Genomic DNA, 20,637 nt, shown 5'->3' with positions numbered 1-20,637 from the left:
AAGATAATTCTGTTTTAAGTTCTTTGAGAACAATCTGCAGACTGCTTTCTGCAGTGGCTGAACTAATTTACACTCCCACCAGCAATGTATAAGTGCTCCCTTTAAAGACTTCTGGTGGAGTGTTTAAGGTTTTCTAGGTGTAGAATCATGAAGGTATAGCTTTGTCCATGAAGACAGATAGTTTGTCTTCTTATTTTTCTATTTAGATGCCTTTTATTTTCTCTTGCCTAATTGCTCTGGCTAGGATTTCCAGTACTATGCTGAATAGGAGTGGTGAGAGTGAGCATCCTTGTTCTCTTTCAGTTCTCAAGGAGAATGCTTCCAGCATTTGTCCCTTCAGTATGATGTTGGCTATAGGTTTGTCATAGATGGTTCTTATTATTTTGAGGTATGTTCCTTTGATGCCTAGTTTGTTGTGGGTTTTTTTAATCATGAATGGGTGTTGGATTTTACCTAACACTTTTTCTGTGTCTATTAAGATGATCACATTTTTTTTTGTTTTTCATTCTGTTTATGTGGCGAATCCCATTTATTGATTTATATCAAACCAACCCTCCATGCCAGGAATTAAGCCTCTTTAAATGTGGTGAATTATCCTTTTGATATGCTACTGGATTTGGTTTGCTAGTATTTTGTTGAAGATTTTTGTGTCTGTGTTCATCAGGGATATTGGCCTGTAGTTTTCTTTTTTTGTTGTTCTGTCTTTGCTGGGTTTGGGTATCAGGGTGATGTTTGCTTTGTAGAATGAGTTAGGGAGGAGCCCCTCCTCTTCAATTTTTTTGAAATAGTTTCAGTAGAATTAGTATCAGCTCTTCTTTGGCTATCTGATGGAATGTGGCTGAGAACCTATTTGGTCAGGGGCTCTTTTTGGTTGGTAGGTTTTGAATTGCTAATTCTGTTTCTGAACTTAATATTAATCTTTTCAGGGTTCCAATTTTTTCCTGACTCAATCTTGGAACATTGTGCATTGCCAGGAATTTATCCATTTAGCCTAGATTTTCTAGTTTGTGCATATAGATGTGTCCATAGTAATCTCTGAGGATCTTTTGTATTTTTGTGGGATCAGTTGTAATGTAATATTTGTCATTTCTGATCATACTCATTTAAGTCTTTTTCTTTCTTAATCTAGCTAGCAGTGTATTGACCTTGTTTATTCTTTCAAAGAACCAACTTTTGGTTTCGTTTATTGCTTGTATGGATTTTTTGTGTCACAATTTCATTCAGCTCTGCTCTGATTTTATTTATTTCTTTTCTTCTGGTAGCTTTGAGGTTAGTTTGTTCTTGTTTTTCTAGTTCCTGTAGGTGTGAGGTCAGATCAATAATTTGAGATCTTTCTAACTTTTTGAGGTAGTTGGTTAGCACTATCAACTTTCCTCTTAACACTGCTTTTACTGCATCCCAGAGATTTTGGTATGTTGTGTCTCTGTTCTCATTTATTTCAAAGAATCTTTTGATTTCTGCCTTAATGTCATTGTTTACTCAAAAATCATTCAGAAGCAAGCTGTTTAATTTTCACATAATTGTGTGGTTTTGAGAGATTTTGGCATTGATTTTTACTTTTATTCCACTGTGGTCTGCAAGCATGGTTGGTATGATTTTGATTTTTTTAAAAATTATTGACACTTGCTATGGCCAAGCATGTGGTCTATCTCGGAGCATGTTCCATGTGCAGATGAGAAGAATATATATTTTGTGGTTGATGGGTGGAGAATTCTGTAAATATCTATTAGGTCCAATATGTCAAGTGTTGAATTTAAGTCCAGGATTTCTTTGTTAGCTTTCTGCCTCAATAATCTGTCTAATGCTGTCAGTGGGATGATAAAGTGCCCCACTATTTTTGCGTGACTGTCTAAATTGAGAAATAGATAATTTTTAAACAACAACAACAATTGTTGTACTGTAATAATGCTGCCATTTAATAAGCATATAGTCTGTATTGTATCATTCAATTCTCTTAACAACTCTGTGAGATATGTATTATTAACTTGTGTATACAGCATATGAGAAAATTGAAGCTGAGAGAGGTTAAATAACTTGCTCAGAGTCTCATAAGTAATATTTTTAAGTTTCTGTCACTACTGTGAATGATATTTATTTTCCTATCGTTTACCCTAATAAGTTGTTGATGATGTGTAGGAAAGGTATTGATTTTTCTAGTCTGATAATTCATTTAACCACTCTCCTGGACTTTCATATTTGTTCTAATATTTTATCCATTGACTACCTCTGATTTTTATATAGCCATATTGTTTGTGAATGATAGCAATTTTGTCTCTTGCTTTCTAATCCGTATTCTCTTATTTTTTTATTTATTTTATACCTTATTGCATTGGTTAGGACATCACCATGTTGAATAGTAAGTGGTAATAGTGGCCATCCTTGTCTCTCATTTTAATATTTTGTCAATAAGAACTACCAATAACAATTCATATTTATTGAGTACTTTATATTGCCCGAGTAAGTGCCTTTATATATTTTATATCATTTAATCCTTGCAACAATACTATGAGGAGTATACTATTATTTTTCTCATTTTTTGTGGATGAGAAAAGTGAAGCTCAGAAAGATTAAGCAATTTTCCAAGATAACACAGCTTGGATATAATGGAACCAAGATCCCAACTGCTTTAGGGACTCCAAAGCTTGTACTCATAATCAAATTTACTTCCTCGTAATTTTCACAAGGTTTGTGGAGGAAGTTCTCTTCTAATCTTTATTGGATATGGATTTTTAACATGGATGGGCATAAAATTTTGTCAAATGTGTTTTCAACATCTGTTGAGGTGATTATGTGATTTGTCTTAGTCTGTAATTGTATTTAATTACTTTAATAAATTTGCTAATATTGAACTATGCATATATTCCTGAATAAACTCTACTTGATTATACTGCATCATTTTAATAAGCTGCTAGATTCTATTTTTATATAATTTTTATATTAATAAATAAGATTAGTCTATAAATTTCTTTTTCTTTCTTGTCCTGTCTGTCTGATTTGGGGGAGCAGTCCATCTTGTTGTACCCTCTGGAACTATTTCTATAAAATGAAAATTGTCTGTGATTTGAAGGTTTGGAATTATCCATAAAATGTTTAGCTTTTCAATTTGTTCTATTATTTTTCTATGATTTTCTACTTTTTATTGGATAAATTTTAGTAATTTTATTTTTCTAAAAATTTTCTCATTTAAACATATTAGTTTAAAATTTTATGTAGTATTCTTTTATTTTTGATGTTACCTTGGTACCCATGTTTGTGTTCATATTTGACTTCCTGGTGATATTTTTTCCCCTTCTTCATTTTTTCACATTAGTACTTAATGAAGGCTTGACTCTTATAAACAGTCTCATTTTATGGATCATCTATAATTTATTTGTTTTGTATTTAACTGTTTTCTGTTTTTATCTTAATCTCTCCCCTCTAACTTCCATGGGCTTGTTTTATTTTTATTTTAGTTTTCGAGACAGGGTCTGGCTCTGTTGCCCAGGCTGGAGTGCAGTGGTGCAGACATGGCTCACTGCAACCTCTGTCTCCTGGGCTCAAGCAATCCTCCCATCTCAGCCACCTGAGTAGCTGAGATCACAGGCATTTGCCAACACGCTGGCTAATTTTTGTATATTTTTTGATAGAGACTGTTTTTTGCCATGTTGCTCGGGCTGGTTTTGAACTCCTGGGTTCAAGCAATCTGACTGCATCGGCCTCCCCAAGTGCTGGGATTACAGACTTGAGCCACTGTGACCAACCCATGGGTCTATTTTACTGTGCTGTTTTTTAAAACTAACACCTGGACTTTATAGCTTAGTTTGTTTACTTTTCATTTGTTTATAATTTCTAATATATGAATTTAAGGCCATGTTTTTTTCTGAATATTGCTTTACCTTCATCTAACAGACTTGGATATGTACTTCAGTCATCATCTTTGATTTCTAAAGCATTTGCAATATCAATTTAAGTTCATTTTCAATTCAAGAGTTATTTAAAACTGTGTTTATGTTTTTAATTTATAGATATATATTGTGTTGAGCTTGTGTGATGGGAGTGGGGTAGTTGGTTATCACTTTACTGCTGATTTCTAATTACATTTGAGTCCTGCATGGCTGATTTCTGAGCCTGTATTCTCAATCGATACAAGTGGTAATAGTCTGTCCCAGTGTGTGCGTCTGTCTATTTCCCAATCTAGAGGCAGTGTGATGTTGGCTTTTTTATATTCAGCACCACCTGGGAGTGAGCATTTAAGGATGTGAGAAATGAGACTTAATGTCAGTTCTCAAGAGTCAGTTAGTCCACTTAGAGACATGTAGTCCCTTTCTTACAGACCCATCTTCACGGTTCAAAAGAAGGTGTTTGTCTTATGAGCCCTCTTTGTCAATCAGGACACACCATGCTGACTTATCTAATCCTAATGGTTTGTAGCTACCCTTCGGTTTCTGGGTAGTTGGTTATGGGCATATCCCATAGGTTGTGTGGCACTGAGGAAGTAGAATATTCCAAGTCCTGTCCTGGAGAAAAAACAATCCATCTGTCCATGGAGGCTAAGAGTTCTAGTTAATTTTTCTTCCAGTTAACTCCACTGCCTTCTTGCTCTTCAAACCCGCGTGTTTCTAACAAAAGGGATGATTTATATATTACTTTGTGTATTACCATATATTTAGATATTCTCAGCAAGATACAAACAAAACAAAATACATATTTGTCTTGCTTAGCAGTTTAGATGAATGCTTCATCTCCCTTGGTGCCTCATCTGTAGGAACTAGTATCATTGCCTTGTGACACAGGTCTGTATCTCATATCTCAGAACAGGGCCCTCCTTTAGACCTGCTTTCATGGTCTCTATCTCCTCCCACTGCTACTGGCAATGCCTTTACTGCCACCTCACATATACATCCTGAGAATAGTGGGCTTTAATTTGTTTTTCAAATGAATAGGGTTGTCCCCTCCCCCAAGTGGATTCCAGCACAGTGTTTCCTTTCTGTGACACTTCCATTGTTTTTAATGTTCTTACTTCCTTGATGACCCTTAATTGGGGTCTTTTGCAGATTGAGACTAATTGCCTTTTTTGTTTTCTCTTCTGTATCACTAATGACAGTACAGAATAAAGTTTTACCTAACGTTGTGTTCTGCTAACCTTTCTGGCAGATAGCCCTATGCATTGCATTAGATTACCTATTAGTCTTTTTCTGTTTTATGGTCAATTTTCTACCCATTCAAGCTACTAAAAAATGATTTTCCATTATATGGGTACAAGGTAATCCTGAGACAAAACAAACAAACAAACAAAAAACCAGACCTTCAGCTGAGATTCCAGGGTAGGGTAGTTGCACCAACCCACAGTTGTTATGAAGCCCCTATCTTTATACAGCTGAATTTGATCATTTATATGGACAACGCAGGTTAGTCTTGAACTGTGTGTGCTTCCAGTGAGGTTACTTGTACTCTGTGATTCAAAAAGTTCTGGTCACGTGTCTAGGCCACAGCATTCCTCAAAGAGAGGCATGATACCTTTCTAAGGCTGAGCCACATTTGCTGTAGAAAAATCTTTGCAATTCCTTTGCAGCAGGGAAATTTTTGCAACTCAAGATGAAGTGGGGCAGGGCGAGAAGGCTTCTTTGACCGCAAAAGTATCTGAAACTAAGGGTAAGGCCTTTGTGTACTTGTAGTCATCATTATACTTCATGAATAGCTCTTTCAAATGAATCACATTAATAGATCTCTTAGAACTGGAAAGGACTTTGAGTCTGCCTCATGTAGTTCCCTTCCTTCAGTGGGGAATGATATTTCTTTAATCTCCATTTTATAGGTGATGCAACTGAGTTCCACAAAAGCAATACCATTCTGTAGTCTCAGGTTCACCTGAAAACATTGCATTTGACTCTGCCACTGTTCATACTTAGCCCACCTTTTGATAGTCTGTCTTGTTCACTGCTTTGAGCTCATGATGCTCTCCAAGGAGCCCAACCTGGTTGTTACATGCTTTGCCCCTGGTAGGGAGAATTTTCATACCTGACTCCCATAATTGAGGGCAGATATGACACACTCTTGTTTGCCTATAGAGAATTGTTGTATCCTTTAATGAAGCAATACTTTCCTGAGCCTCTGGAGCTGTATGTGGTTCTTTCACATGCAACCTGTCATTTTTCCAACCCTTTGATATATTAAAATATTGTTTCCAGTGATATTTCACAGTGCACATGTAATTATAAGGTATTGGACTCTAGAATATGTATAAGTTGTCCCATCTAATGGGACAGACTATTCCATGCTTATACCATTCAGCTCGATGCTAAAACTGTTTTGGGAATTTTCACATACACCATTGACAAGACTAGCTCAGTAAGGCCATATTTGGTCTTTGGAAACAGAAAGAACTGGATTCAAACCTTTTCTCCACTATGAAACAGTGACCACATAAGTAGCTGTATTACCAAGGAAACATCACTTTAAGCATTCTGTGCCTAAATTTCCTTATCTTTAATAGGATATTAGTAATATGTATCTCATGGGTTTGTTGTGAGAATAGAGATAATGTACATATGGAATTTAGCTCACATAATGACTACCATATGTAAGGATTTAATACACTATTATTATTGTTATCCTCCTCCTCCTCCTCCTCATCTCTCTGTATTTCAGAGTTGTTATAAGATCCTTAAACAAAATGATGTAAACTATATAGCAGTTTCTCATCTCTAGTAGAGTCTCAAAAATAACCACTCTTATGAGTATCGTTATTAAAGTACTAGAAATAATAAATGAAGCTGTCGCATTTCTGGAACATGGCTTATTTGGTCACATAGGTGGTTTATCTTAAACAAATAGTACTGTTCAAATTTTCTAATTCAAGTCCACATGTTCCAGCCACAGAGTAGAGTGGTAAACATCATAGAATCCTTTAGAAATTGATACTTTCTCTGAATTTTCCCATTAAGTTTCTCAGTTTTCTAAATACAAGACTAAAACACACTCCTAGAGAATAATTTCGTTTGAGTGTAGAATTGTGACAAATGATATTACCAAGGTAGCTAACTAAAAGATACACATAATTTTCAAGGCAAGATTTCTAGATGTTCTCTGATTTCTTGGTCTTAATTATCCTTTGATGTCAGCAACCATCTGCTCACCCCTTCTCATACATAATTACCCAGCCAAACTTGTACACTGTACTGGAAATTTCAAGGGGTTAAGATTAAGAAAGACCTTGATCCTGCTTGCAATCTCCACTACTTGCTAGCTCTATGTCCTTGGCCAAGTCTCCTAATGCCTCTGAATGTCAGTTTCCATATCTATGAAATTGCTATAAAAATCATTTCCAAACCACTTATCCAAAATCCTTGGTGCCAAATAAGTTTTATAATTCAAGTTTTATATGTTTTTTATTTTAAAAATACTGCATGTTGCATAGCACCTTCAGTGGGACAGAACCCGGTAATCAATCACATCAATATTTCTGCAACAAAGCATATGAATAGTTACACTGAGAGTGCCTCATGTCAATTCACAACAAGTTTTGTCACCAGGTAAGTTTTAGCAACAAACTTATGGAAAGCTGTTTGGTCTTCAGAGCTTTCTAGAGTCTATAATTATTAATGATGGGCTGAAACTTATATCTGATCACATGAGATTTTTCTAGGGTTTACATGAAATGCATTATGTGTAGCAGGGGTCCTGATGAAAGAGAATTGATATTCTGACACATCTGGGTATGTGAAGACCCCCATATGTTTATTTTCTTGAGATAATCTGCAGAAGGCAAAAGGCTTTATGCAGAGCAGGGCTGTGTCAGAAACTGGATTTGTAGGGTTAGAGGAGCAATCTGATAGGATATGATGGTGTTTGTTCTCCAAGGACAGGAATCAAGTTTGAAAGTTTGAGCTAGGGTGGTGGGAGTGGGTAGTTGGGGAGATGTTGCTGCAGTAAGAAGCTGAAGATGTTTTTCTCACAGGAGTCTCACTCAGATACAGGATAGAAGCAATGTTGTTTCAGTGTCCACGTGACAAATTATAGCACAGAACTGAAAGGGGCATTCCTACCCTTCCATGTGGACCCATTGTTGGTTTCAGACAAAGCTGCCAGAAAAGAGGGCAGCACCACTTAAGCCCCTTAGGGATGTGTAGCTGGGAGCACTTCAGAATCCATGCTCCCCCACAGTCCAGCAGGGGCCTCCATGTTCCCACAGCCAGAGGTACTAGTACCATCAGTAACTGGACTGGGTTGGAGGGGCTACCAATATCTTTCATTAGAAACACAAGCTCTGTCTGGTGAAAATGGGTACATAACATACCAAAACTTATGGAGTGCAGCAACGTTCCCTACTAAGAGGGAAGTTGATAGTAGAAAATGTTTACATCAAAAAAGAAGATCTTAAATAACTAACCTAACATTACACCTCAGGGAATTAGAAAAAAGAACAAGCTAGGCCCAAAGTTGGTAGAAGGAAAGAAATAATAAAGATCAATACAGATATAAATGAAATGGAGAATAGAAAGACATTAGAAAAGATAATAAAAGTAGGAGTGGTTTTTGAAAAGGTATACAAAATTGGCAAATGTTTAACTAGACTAAGAACAAAGGAGAGAAGACTGAAAATCAGAAATGAAAGAGAACACATTGCAACTGATGACTAAATAAAAACAAATGATCATAAGAATCTACTATGAACAGTTATATGCCAATAAATTAGATAACCTAGAAAAAATGGATACATTACTAGATACATACAATCTACAAATGTTGAGTCATGAAGAAATAGAAAATCTGAACAGACTAATGGTGAGTAAAGACATTGAATAAGAAATAGATAGTCCCACATCAAGGAAACGCTCAGGATCTGACGCCTTCACTGCTAAATTCCACCAATATTTAAATAACTAATACCAATTCTTATGAAACCTGTTTAAAAAATCTAAGAAGAGGGAATACTTCCCAACTCATTTTATGAGGCCAGAATTACTCTGACACCAAAAACTGACAAATACATAACAACAATAAAAAACTACTATCCCTGATGAACACAGATGTAAAAATCTTCAACAAAATACTAGCAAGATAAATTCAACAGCACATTAAAAATAACATTCATTATGATCAAAAAAGATTTATCTCTGGGATGCTAGAATGGTTTAACATACACAAATTAATAAATGTGGTGTACCAATTAAAATAATAAAGGACAAAAACCATATGATCATTTCAATAGATACAGAAAAAGCATTTAACAAAAGTCAACATTCTTTCATGATAACAACTCTAAATACATTAGGTTTAGAAGGCAATATGATGTGGATATTTGTCCCCTCCAAACCTCATGTTGAAATGTGATTCCCAGTGTTAGAGGCGGGGGCCTGTTGGGAGGTTATTGGATCATGGGGGATGATCCCTCATGAATGGCTTAGCACCAATCCTTTGGTGATAAACGAGTTCTTGCTCAGTTAGTTCATGTGAGATCTAGTTGTTTGAAAGAGTCTGAGACCTCTCCCTTTGCTCTCTTTTCTCACTCTTGCCATCTGTCAGGCACACTCTCCATTCATCTTCTGCCATGATTATAAGCTTCCTGAGGCTCTCACCCAGAAGCTGAGCAGATGTTGGTGCCATGCTTTACAGGCTGCAGAATCATGAACTAATAAACCTTTCTTTATAAATTACCTGGCCCCAGATATTCCTTTATAGCAATGCAAAAACAGCCTAATGCATAAATTTGATACTGAGGAGTTGCTGTAAAGATACCTGAAAATGTGGAAGCAGCTTTGGAACTGGGTAACAGATAGAGATCAGAAAAGTTTGAAGGTTACAGAAGAAGACAGAAAGATTAAGGAAATTTTGGAACTTCTTAGAGACTCATTAAATGGTTGTGACCAAAATGCTGATGGAGATGTGGATAGTGAAGTCCAGGCTGATGAGGTCTCAGATGTAAATGAGGAATTTATTGGGAACTGGAGTAAAGATCATTCGTGTTATGCCCAGCAAAGAATTTGGCTGCATTGTCTTCATGCCCTAGGGGTCTGTGTGTGTTTGAACCCAAGAGTGATGAATTTGGGTATCTGGTGGAAGGAATTTCTAAGCAGCAAAGTGTTTAAGAGATGGATAGGCAGCTTATAACATCCTACAATCAGATACAGGAGCAATAAAATGACTTAAAGTTGGAACTCATATTTAAAAAGGAAGCAGAGAAAAAAAAAAAAGGAAAACTTGCAGCCTAGTCATGTCACGAAGAAGGAAAAGGTCTTTTCAGGAGTGGAATTCAAGCAGGCTGTGGAGCAATTTAGATTATCATGACTAAAAGGGAGCCAAGTGCCAATGTCCAAGATAACAGGGAAAAGGCCTTGAAAGCATTTCAGAAGTCTTTTGGACAGCTCCTCCCATCACAGGCCCAGAGGCCTAAGAGTAAAGAATGGCTTCATAGGCCAGGCCCAGCGTGCCAATGCCCTGTGACACCTCAGGAGGCTGCTTCTTGCATCCCTGCTGCTCCAGCTCCAGCTATGGCTCAAAGGGCCCTAGATACAGCTCAGACCACTGCTTCAGAGGGCATAAGCTGTAAGCCTTGGCAACTTCCATGTGATGTTAAGTCTGCAGGTGTACAGAATGCAAGAGTGAAGGAGGCTTGGTGACTTCCACCTAGATTTCAGAGTATGTATGGGAAAACCTGAGTGTCCAGGCAAAAGCCTGCTGCAGTAGCAGATTCCCCGACAGAGAGCCTCTACTATGGCAGCACCAAGAGGAAATGTGAGGTTGGAACCCACACACAGAGCCCCCACCAGGTACTGCCTGGTGGAGCTGTGGGAAGGGGGCTGCTGCCCTGTATACACAAGAATAGTTGAGCCAGCAGCAACTTGCATCCTCAGCCTAGAAGAGCCACAAGCGCTGGACTCCAACCCATCAGAGCAGCTACATAGTCTGCATCAGCAAAGCCACAGAAATGGAACTGTCCAAAACCTTGGGAGCCCATCCCTCATACCAGTGTGCCCTGGATGTGGGACATGGAGTCAAGGGAGATTATTTTGGAGCTTTAAGATTTAATGACTGCCCTTCTGGGTTTAGACTTACGTGGGGTCTATTGCCCTTTCCTTCTAGCCAATTTCTCCATTTTGGAATGAAAATGTCTGGTTAATGCCTATACCGCCATTGTACCTTGGGAGTAAATACCTTGTTTTTTATCTCACAGGCTCATAGGTGGAAGGAACTCTCTCCAGGTGAGACTTTGGACTTTGGGCTTGGGACTTTTGAATTAATGCTGGCGTGAGTTAACACTTCGGAGGACTATTGCAAAGGCATGATTGTATTTTGAAATGTGAGAAGGATGTGAGATTTGAGGGGCCATGGACAGAATGATATGGTTTGGATATTTGTCCCCTCCAAATCTCAAGTTGAAATGTGATTCCAATGTTGGAAGTAGACCCGTTGGGAGGTGACTGAATCACAGGGGATGATCCCTCACGAATGACTTAGCACCATGCTCTAAGAGAAAAGTGAATTATTGTGCAATTCGTACATGTAAGATCTGGGTGTTGAAAAGAGCCTGAGTCCTCCCCGCTTGCTCTCTTGTTTCCAGCTCTTGTGATAGGATGTGTCTGCTTCCCCTTTGCCTTCTGCCATGATTGTAAGCTTCCTGAAGCCTCACCAAGAGCAGATGCCAGTACCGTATTTCCTGCACAGCCTATAGCACTGTAAGCAAAAATAACCCTCTTTTCTTTATAAATTACCCAGTCTCAGGTATTTCTTGATAGTAACACAAATGGACTAACACAGAAGGAATGTATTCAACACAATGAGGGTCATTATGACAAACCCACAGCTAACATCATACTCAGCAGTGAAAAGTTGAAAGCTGTTTACAATCAAGAACAAGACCAGGATGCCCACTCTTGCCACTTCTACTCAACCTAGTACTGGAATTCCTAGCCAGAGTGATTAGGCAAGAGAAAGAAATAAAAGGCATCCCATTCAGAAAGGAAGAAGTTTAAATGGTTTCTGTTTGCAAATGACATAATCTTATATATAGAAAATCCTAGAAACTCCACAAAAAAAAAAAAAAAAAAAAAAAAAAAACACTCTTGGAAATTATAAATTCAGTAAGGTTGCAAAATTTAGTAGTGTTACTATACACTAATAATGAACTATCCTCCCCCCCAAAAAATCAAGAAAACAGTCTCAATTATAATAGTATTAAATAACAAATAAGATACACTATTTAGGAATAAAGACCAAGGAGGTGAGAGATTGCTACACTGAAAGCTATAAAATATTAATGAAAGAAATTGAAGAAGACACAAATAGATGGCAAGATGTTCCATATACATGGATTGGAAAAACTAATATTGTTAAAATGTCCATACTACCCAAAGCAATCCACAGATTCAATACAATCCCTATCAAAATTCCAATGATATTTTTTCACAAAAATAGAAAAAAAAATCCTAATATTTGTGTGGAGCTACAAAAGAGCCCAAAGGACTAAAGAAATCTTGAGTGAAAAGAACAAAGCTGTAGGCAATACAATGCCTGTCTTTAAAATATATCACAAAGCTCTATTAATCAAAACAGCATGGTACGGTCATAAAAATAGATATATAGACCAATGGAACAGAATGGAGAGCCAAGCAATAGGCCCACAAATTTAAGGTAAATGGATTTTTGACAAAGATGCCAAGACTACACAATGGTGAAAGAACAGTCTCCTTAATAAATGGTGCGGGCATAACTGGATATCCACAGGCAGAAGAATAAAATTAGAAGCTTCACTCATAATACACACAAAGACCAAGTCAAAATGGGTTGAAGACTTAAATATAGTACTTGAAACTGTAAAACCAGTAGAAGAAAATATAGGGAAAAACCTCTGTGACATTGATCTGGGCAATGATATTTGAGCTATGATCCCAAAAGCACAGGCAACTAAAGCAAAATTAGATAAATGGGATTACATCAACTAATCAACAAGGAAATACAAGTTAAAACCACAATGAGATATCACCTCATACTTGTTAGAATGACTGTTATCAAAAATATGGAAGATAACAAGTTTTGGTGAGGATGTGGAGAAAGGGGAGCCTATGTACAGGCACACCTTCTTTTATTGTACTTTGTTTAATTGTGCTTTGCAGATATAAATTTTTTTTTTTTTTTTTTTTTTTTTTTTTTTTTTTTTTTTTTTTTTTTTTTTTACAAATTGAGGGTTTGTGGCAACCCTGCATCCATCAAGTCATTCAGCATCGTTTTCCAACAGCCCAACAGCATCTTCTCGCTTCATATCTCTGTGTCACACATTGGTAATTCTCACAATATTTCAAACTTTTTCATTATTCTTATATCTACCATATTGATCTATGATCAGTGATCTTTGATACTACTATTGTAATTGTTTTGAGGCACCATGAACTATGCCCATACAAGATGGAAAACATAATCAAGAAATGTTGTGTGTGTTCTGACTGCTCCACCAACCTGCTGTCCTCCCATATCACTCCTTCTCCCTCTTCTAAGGCCTCCCTATTTTCTGAGACACAACAATATTGAAATTAGGCCAATTAATAAGCCCACAATGGTATCTAAGCATTCAAGTGAAAGGAAGAGCCGCATGTCTCTCCCTTTAAATAAAAAAGTAGAAATGATTAAGCTTAGTGAGAAAAGTATATTGAAAGCCAAGATAGACCTAAGCTAGGCCTCTTGTACTAGTTATCCAAGTTATGAACGCGAAGTAAAAGTTCCTGAGGGAAATTAAAAGTGCTACTCCAGTGAACACATGAATAATAAGAAAGCACAACAGACTTATTGCTAATATGGGTAAAGTTTGAGTGGTCTAGATAAAATATGAAACCAGCTACAACATTCCCATTAGCCAAAGCCTAATCCGGAGCAAGGCCTAACTCTCTTCAATTGTATGAAGGCTGAGAGAGGTTAGTAAAGTGTGGAAGAAAAGTTTGAAGCTAGCAGTGATTAGTTTATGAGGTTTAAGGAAAAACGCCGTCTCCATAACATGAAACTGCAAGGTGAAACAGCAAGTACTGAAGGAGAAGCTGCAGCAAGTTACCCAAAAGATCTAGCTAAGATCATTGATGAAGGTGGCTACCACTAAACAACGGATTTTCAATATAACAAAATAGCCTTCTATTGGGAGAAGATGCCATCTAAGGACTTTCATAGCTAGAGAAGTAAATGTCTGGCTTCAAAAATTCAAAGGACAGGCTGACTCTTGTTAGAGGCTAATGCAGCCAGTGACTTTAAGTTGAAGCTAATGTTCATTTACCATTCTGAAAATCCTAGGGCCCTTAAGAATTATGCTAAATCTACTCTGATTATGCCCTATAAATGAAAGAACAAAGCCTGAATGACAGCACATCTGTTTACAGCATGATTTACTGAATATTTTAAGCCCACTGTTGAGATACACTGCTCAGAAAATGATTCCTTTTGACATATTACTGTTTGCTGACCATGCACCTGGTCACTCCAATGTTCTGATGGAGATGTACAAGTAGATTAATGTTGTTTTCATGCCTTCTAACACAACATCTATTCTACAGCCCATGGATCAATGAGAAAATTTGACTTTCAAGTCTTATTGTTTAAGAAATACATTTTGTAAGGTTTTAACTGCCATGGATAGCAATTCTTCTGATCAGTCTGGACAAAGTAAATTGAAAACCTTCTGGAAAATATTCACCATTCTAGATGTCATTAAGAACATTTGTTATACATAGGAGGATACTGAAATATCAGTATTAACAGGAGTTTGGAAGGAGTTGATTCCAACCCTCTTAGATGACTTTGATTGGGTTTAAGACTTCAGCAGAGAAAGTCAGTGCAGATGTGGCAGAAATAGCAAGAGAAGTAGAGTTAGAAATGGAGCCTGAAAATGTGACTGAACTGCTTCAATCTCATGATAAAACTCAAACAGATGAGGAATTGCTTGTTATGGATGAGCAAAGAAAGTGGTTTCTCAAGATGGAAAGTACTCCTGGTGAAGATACTCTGAAGATTGTTGAAATAACAAAGGATTTGGGATATTATATAAACTTAGTTGATAAAGCATCAGCAGGGTTGGAGACCATTGACTTCAATTTTGAAAGAGTTCTGCTGTGGGTAAAATGCTATCAAACAGCATCTCATGCTACGGAGAAATCTTTCACGAAAGGAAGAGCTCATTGATGTGGCAAACTTCACTGTTGCATTATTTTAAGAAATTGCTACAGCCACCCCAATCTATAGCAACCACCACCCTGATCAGTCAGCAGTCATCAACATGCAGGTAGGATCCTCCATCAGTAAAAAGATTATGAGTCACTGAAAACTCAGATGATCAATAGCATTATTTTTAGCAATAAAGTATTTTTAAATTAAGCTATGTATATTGTTCTTTAGACATAATACTATTGCATACTTACTATAGTATTATGCAAATGTAACTTTCATACGCACTGAGAATCCAGAACATTTGTATGAATCACTTCATTGCAATATTTGCTTTAACTGATATAGTCTGGAACCAAACCGTCAATATCTCCAAAGTATACCTGTACATTGTTGGTAGGAAAGTAAATTAGGACAACCATTATGAGAAACAGTATGGAGGGTCCACAAAAAGTTAGAAATAGGACTACTATATGATCCAACCATCCCAGTACTGGGTATATATTTAAAGGAAATGAAATAAATATGTTGAGGATATAGCTGAATTCCCATTATGGCAGCATTATTCACAGTAATCAAGATATGAAATTAGGCTATGTGTCCATCAATGGATGACTGGATAAAGAAAATGTAGTACATACACACTATGGAATACTATTCAGCCTTAAAAAGGAAGGTATTCCTGTCATTTGTGACAACATGGATGAACCTGGAGAACGTTATATTAAAGGAAAGATGCCAGGGACAGAAAGACAAATGCTACATGATCGCACTTATATGTGGAATCTTAAAAAGTTGCTTAACTCAGAAGCAGAAAGTAGAATGGTAGTTACCAGAACCTGGGGGTCAAGGACCAGGGAGATGTTGGTCAAAGGGTATAAAGTTTCAGTTAGATCTCTCAAGAGATCTACTAAACAACATGGTGACTGTAGTTAATAAGAATGTATTGTATTCTTGAAAATTGCTGGCCAGGTACGGTGGCTCACGCCTGTAATCCCAGCACTTTGGGAAGCCAAGACAGGTGGATCGCTTCAGCACTCAAACTCTTGAGCTCAAGAGTTCGAGACTAGCCTGGGCAACATGGCGAAACCCCATCTCTACAAAAAATACAAAAATTCACCAAGTGTGGTGGCACATGCCTGTACTCCCAGCTACAGGCAGAAGTGGTAGGATCGCTTGAACTGGGGAGGTTGAGACTTCAGTGAGCTGTGAATGAAACACTGCATTCCAGCCTGGGTGACAGATTGAAACCCTGTCACAGGGTCTCAATAGCAAGAGAACTAGAATTAGAAATGGAGACTGAAAAATGTGACTGAATTTGAAGAAAAAAGAAGAAAAAACATTGCTAAGAGAGTAGATTTTTAACAGTTCCTACTATAAAAAAAAATTAAGCATATGAGGTAATGCATACATTAATTAGGTCAGTTTAGCCACTCTACAATGTGTACATGTTTCAAAACATCATGTTGTACAGAATATATGCAATTATTTATCAATTAAATGATAAATACATTTTAAAGACAAAAAATAAGTAATGAAAATAAGACCATCACAATGAAAAAATATGAAGAAAATAAAATGAAAAAAATGAAAGTTCCTTAATAAGACGAAGGCTTTTGGCTGTCGCGGTCCCCTCTGGATCCCCAGTAACTGAGCAACTGCTTGTGACTAAGAAACATTTGTTGATCGAGTTTGTTGGCAGTTGACATTCATGAAGAGAGTGAGAGTGGAAGAACAACATGAAAGGACTGTTCCTGACAACTATTAGAAATAACTGGGTAGAGCTTAAGGGGGACTGAGACCCTCTATTACACAGGTGGGGATACAAGTCAGTGAAATTTGAGTTATTAAAGTGCATGTCATTTCATTTGTAATCAGGGTGAGGTATGGCGTGAGGAAACTTGAGGCCTAACACTTTATAAAGGTTCAAAAACGTCTTCTGTTGGGTTTTAGGTATTAGATAGCTAAGCTTCATATAAACACCAAGTGGGCCTTGGAAAGTGTCTAATTATAAAGAAGACCTTGGGGGTGGGGTGAGTGTGGACAAACAAGGGCTTATTCTGGCAATTTCTCTTTGGGCTTAGCTGCTCCGTTTGATCTTTGTGATATTACTTTGGAAGAAGAAAGAGGCAATAGTCATTGGTTGGGAAAAACAGGAAAAAGGAAAGATTTTTCTGTTGTTCTTCACTGTGCTAAAGGAAACCAGTTTTACTTGAGTTATTACTATTAATGTGAATTTATTTGCACCCATGCCCTGGCTAAGCATGGGGAAATGCAAGTTATATATGTCAACTATCTAGAATTTTTCCTGACATATGATAGACATTTAGTAATGTTTTTTAAATGGATGACATTCTCCTGTATATTTTTCTCCTCCTTCCTTGATCCCTGACTATGAGTTTCTTAAAGGCAAGGAGCACGGATATAGTTCTAGCTTTGTATCTTCTATGTCCAGCATGCTTCTTGACACAGAATAGGTGTTCAAAAAAAAAAAAAAAAAGGTTATTCATTGCATGAGACATGATGATTAGGATATGGATTATTACATACAAATTAGTGCCACAGAAATATTTAAAAGAAATTATTTCTCCCAAGCTGATTTAATTCCACCTGATACGAACACTAATAATTTGCTTAGCTAACAGTTTTTTTGTGTGTGAAATGCAAAAGGTAAGTTTATTCTGCCCTAGGTCTGGGATTATTATAAAACTGAGTCAGCTAGATCCAAATGAATGTGGTTTTCCTGTTTGGTTTCTTGTCATGGCTTTTTAACCTTCCTTTCCCATAAATCAGAATACAGCACAGAAAGTATTTTTCTTCATAAGATTTGGTATGCCACGGCTACTGGTTTCAGTTTGCTCACATTTCCTAAGTAATCCCTTACCTCATTCTGGTTGATGGCTATTTTTAATAAGACCTTCATGACTTGCTGCTCTCCTAAATTAGTTTATTCATTTGTGCGCAAGTTGACTTTAAAAAGGCTCCACTTGAGGAGGCTCAAATCATTATTCATTCCATATCCTCTCTCACTTATGACAAGGCTAGACTTTGTTCCCTTTCTCTGTTCCCAGTTTTATTCATATGAACCCTCTCTGTTCCTTAACCTCTTCTTTAAGTGGAACATTTCCTCCTTTTCTTTGCCACCTGAAATATGCTCTAAACATTTGAACTGATGAATTATATTCTTGTTTGTGTCCTTCCTTCTTCCTCTATTTTCATCTCAGCCATTTCTTGGCCTCTTTGATCTACTGCTGCAAATAAGACATTGTCTCTGAATGTTTCATTCTGGAAGGTGCAGCTCTATGCTCTTCATAGTAAGCAAGGGAGAGATTCTCCACTCATGCAGTACCTGCAATGGCTCTATGCTTTCCCCATTGCATGAACCAACTCTTTTCTTTCTACGGCATGTCTTTCACTTGGTTCACAAATACTGCATGCCTTTTGATGCTTGGCAGAGTGCTAGGCACTGAAGAGAGAGTGGTGATCATGGCCTTGCCAGCAAGCACTGATCTTATTTATTTAGTTTATGGACAGTCAACTCTTTTAACCATGCTATGGATAAAAGTAGTTTCAAAATTATTTTTATCTTTTTGATTGCACATGTACTCATCCTGATTAATCGTACATTGATCGTACATTTGTATTTATTGATGTAAAATTCAACAACCCTATAATGCGCTGGAGAACTGACTGGCTGGTCCATTCAAATGCGTTCATGGAATATCCACAGGGGGCCATACAGTATTTGTCCTATTTTTCTTGCACACACATTTCTATTGCTTCCTGTATTAGCTATCTTTGTAGGCATCTGGAGGGCAAGGGCCAGATCTATGTGACTTAATTTGTAGGGAAATTAGGTCAGAGGCACATCACTCTTATGTGAATGTGTTATATATTCAACAGATTATTGATTTACTGGATTTAATGAATTTTCTTTTCTCTGTGCTTTCTAAGGAAAGTAGTAACTATTAAATGAAACAAAATAAGCACAGGCTATAAAGGTTTAGCCCTAAGTGTGCGGAGGCTTTAAACATGGGTTGCTTATCTTCTGTGTCTTCTGTCCTTATTGATTTTCATATTCCACCCTTAGCTCAAGCTATGCATTTGATATTGTTGACTTCTCTTCATTGCTAGTTTGGGGCCTGCCTCCCTTGCTGTGAAGTGGATGGATGACACCCATTTTTTTTTCTAGTTAAGCAGATTAACTGATAAGTTCTGGTGTCAAGTTTGTTGATGCTTCACAACCAGAGAAGTTTTAAACTACCTTGTCTGACAGCTGAGTCATCCAGCCATCAAGTCTTTCTATAATACATTTTTCTTTCTTATTCAGAAACTTTGAAACTATCCCTTCACCAACTCAGGGGAATGTGTGGGGCTTTATGTTTTGTTTTAGTGCCTTCCTTTTTTGCGTGTGATTTGGTACAGTAAATTATTTGAAAAATGACTACCCCTTTTTATAGGAGCTTTACAAATGATCTTCTGAGTAAATGGCCTAGTCCATGTCTCTGGGCCGATATAGAAACAGCTTTGGGCTCAGTCCACCCAAAATGGTCTGGGGAGAGAATCTCCTGAGATGAAAATGTATTTTAATTTTTTTAGTACAAGCAGGCCTTCCAAAGGTGGCAGAAAGCATGGAACTTAAAGTGCTGAGTTGGTTTTAGACGTCATTTTAAAAGTAAGATAATTTGATTGTTTAAACACTACAGTTTTTTTTTTTTTTTTTAAAGTAATGCATCATAGCCAATCAAAATTCCCAAGCCGGAAAAAAATGGTTTTTCAATGTAGCCAGCCTACTTTAAATCTAGGATATCCCAGGGGCTTGGCTAAACTAGCCATGAGATTGCTCCCCAACCCCACTGTCACCTCCAGTCTTTTAAATCAAAAAGCATAAAAATGTATGGCAGCAAAGAAAGATGCTCTGAGGCATGGACTGGCCTTGACTCCTAATATGGTCAGATTGCAATTAACCAGAGGATCAGGGGCACTGTTAGGAATTTTAAATTTCTGTTTAACTCAAAAGCCTTATTTTTGTTTGAAGCTTCTTGGAGTTGAGTCTTGCTTTAAAGTGTGAATGCAGAAGTCTGCCTTTGAAAACATGGTGTGGATTACTGAAAAGATAGTATGAATGACTGAGAACCCTGGAGGTCACGGGTATCAGAATCAACCTTGTTGGGGGAAGGACTCTTTAGCAGTGTGATTTGCAATTTTTCTTCTCCAAAATATTCCTCTTTCATCTACTCCCCAAACGCCTGCAGTGCTGTCTACATTTTCACCTCTGCAACTCATTCCTTTGATTCAAGCATTGTTGCCCACTCCAGAAAGGTTCTCCTAATATACACAGAATCTAAAAGGAGCAATAAATGAAATTGATAAGACCATACAGCAAAGAAGTCAATCAGATTGTCTCCTTTCTGGATACAGGAAGGAAACGGGCAGTGACTATAGCTCATTGGGCTTTAGGGTATCTGGGAGAAGTCCTTAAAAGGAAGATTGGAACACAGGAAGGGAAAGAACACAATA

At 37.2% G+C, this 20,637-nt stretch overlaps 1 protein-coding gene across 2 annotated transcripts in view; it reads left to right on the top strand.

Moving 5' to 3' along the window:
* PAK3 (p21 (RAC1) activated kinase 3) overlaps positions 1-20,637 on the top strand; it is a 294,267-nt gene that overhangs the window by 130,050 nt on the left and 143,580 nt on the right. The gene's annotated exons all lie outside the window — the stretch shown is intronic.

The sequence above is a fragment of the Chlorocebus sabaeus genome, chromosome X, assembly GCF_047675955.1.
Source record: "Chlorocebus sabaeus isolate Y175 chromosome X, mChlSab1.0.hap1, whole genome shotgun sequence".
Taxonomy (NCBI): Eukaryota; Metazoa; Chordata; class Mammalia; order Primates; family Cercopithecidae; genus Chlorocebus; species Chlorocebus sabaeus.
Note: the sequence above shows the minus strand (reverse complement) of the source record. Positions and strands in the feature narration are given on the sequence as shown.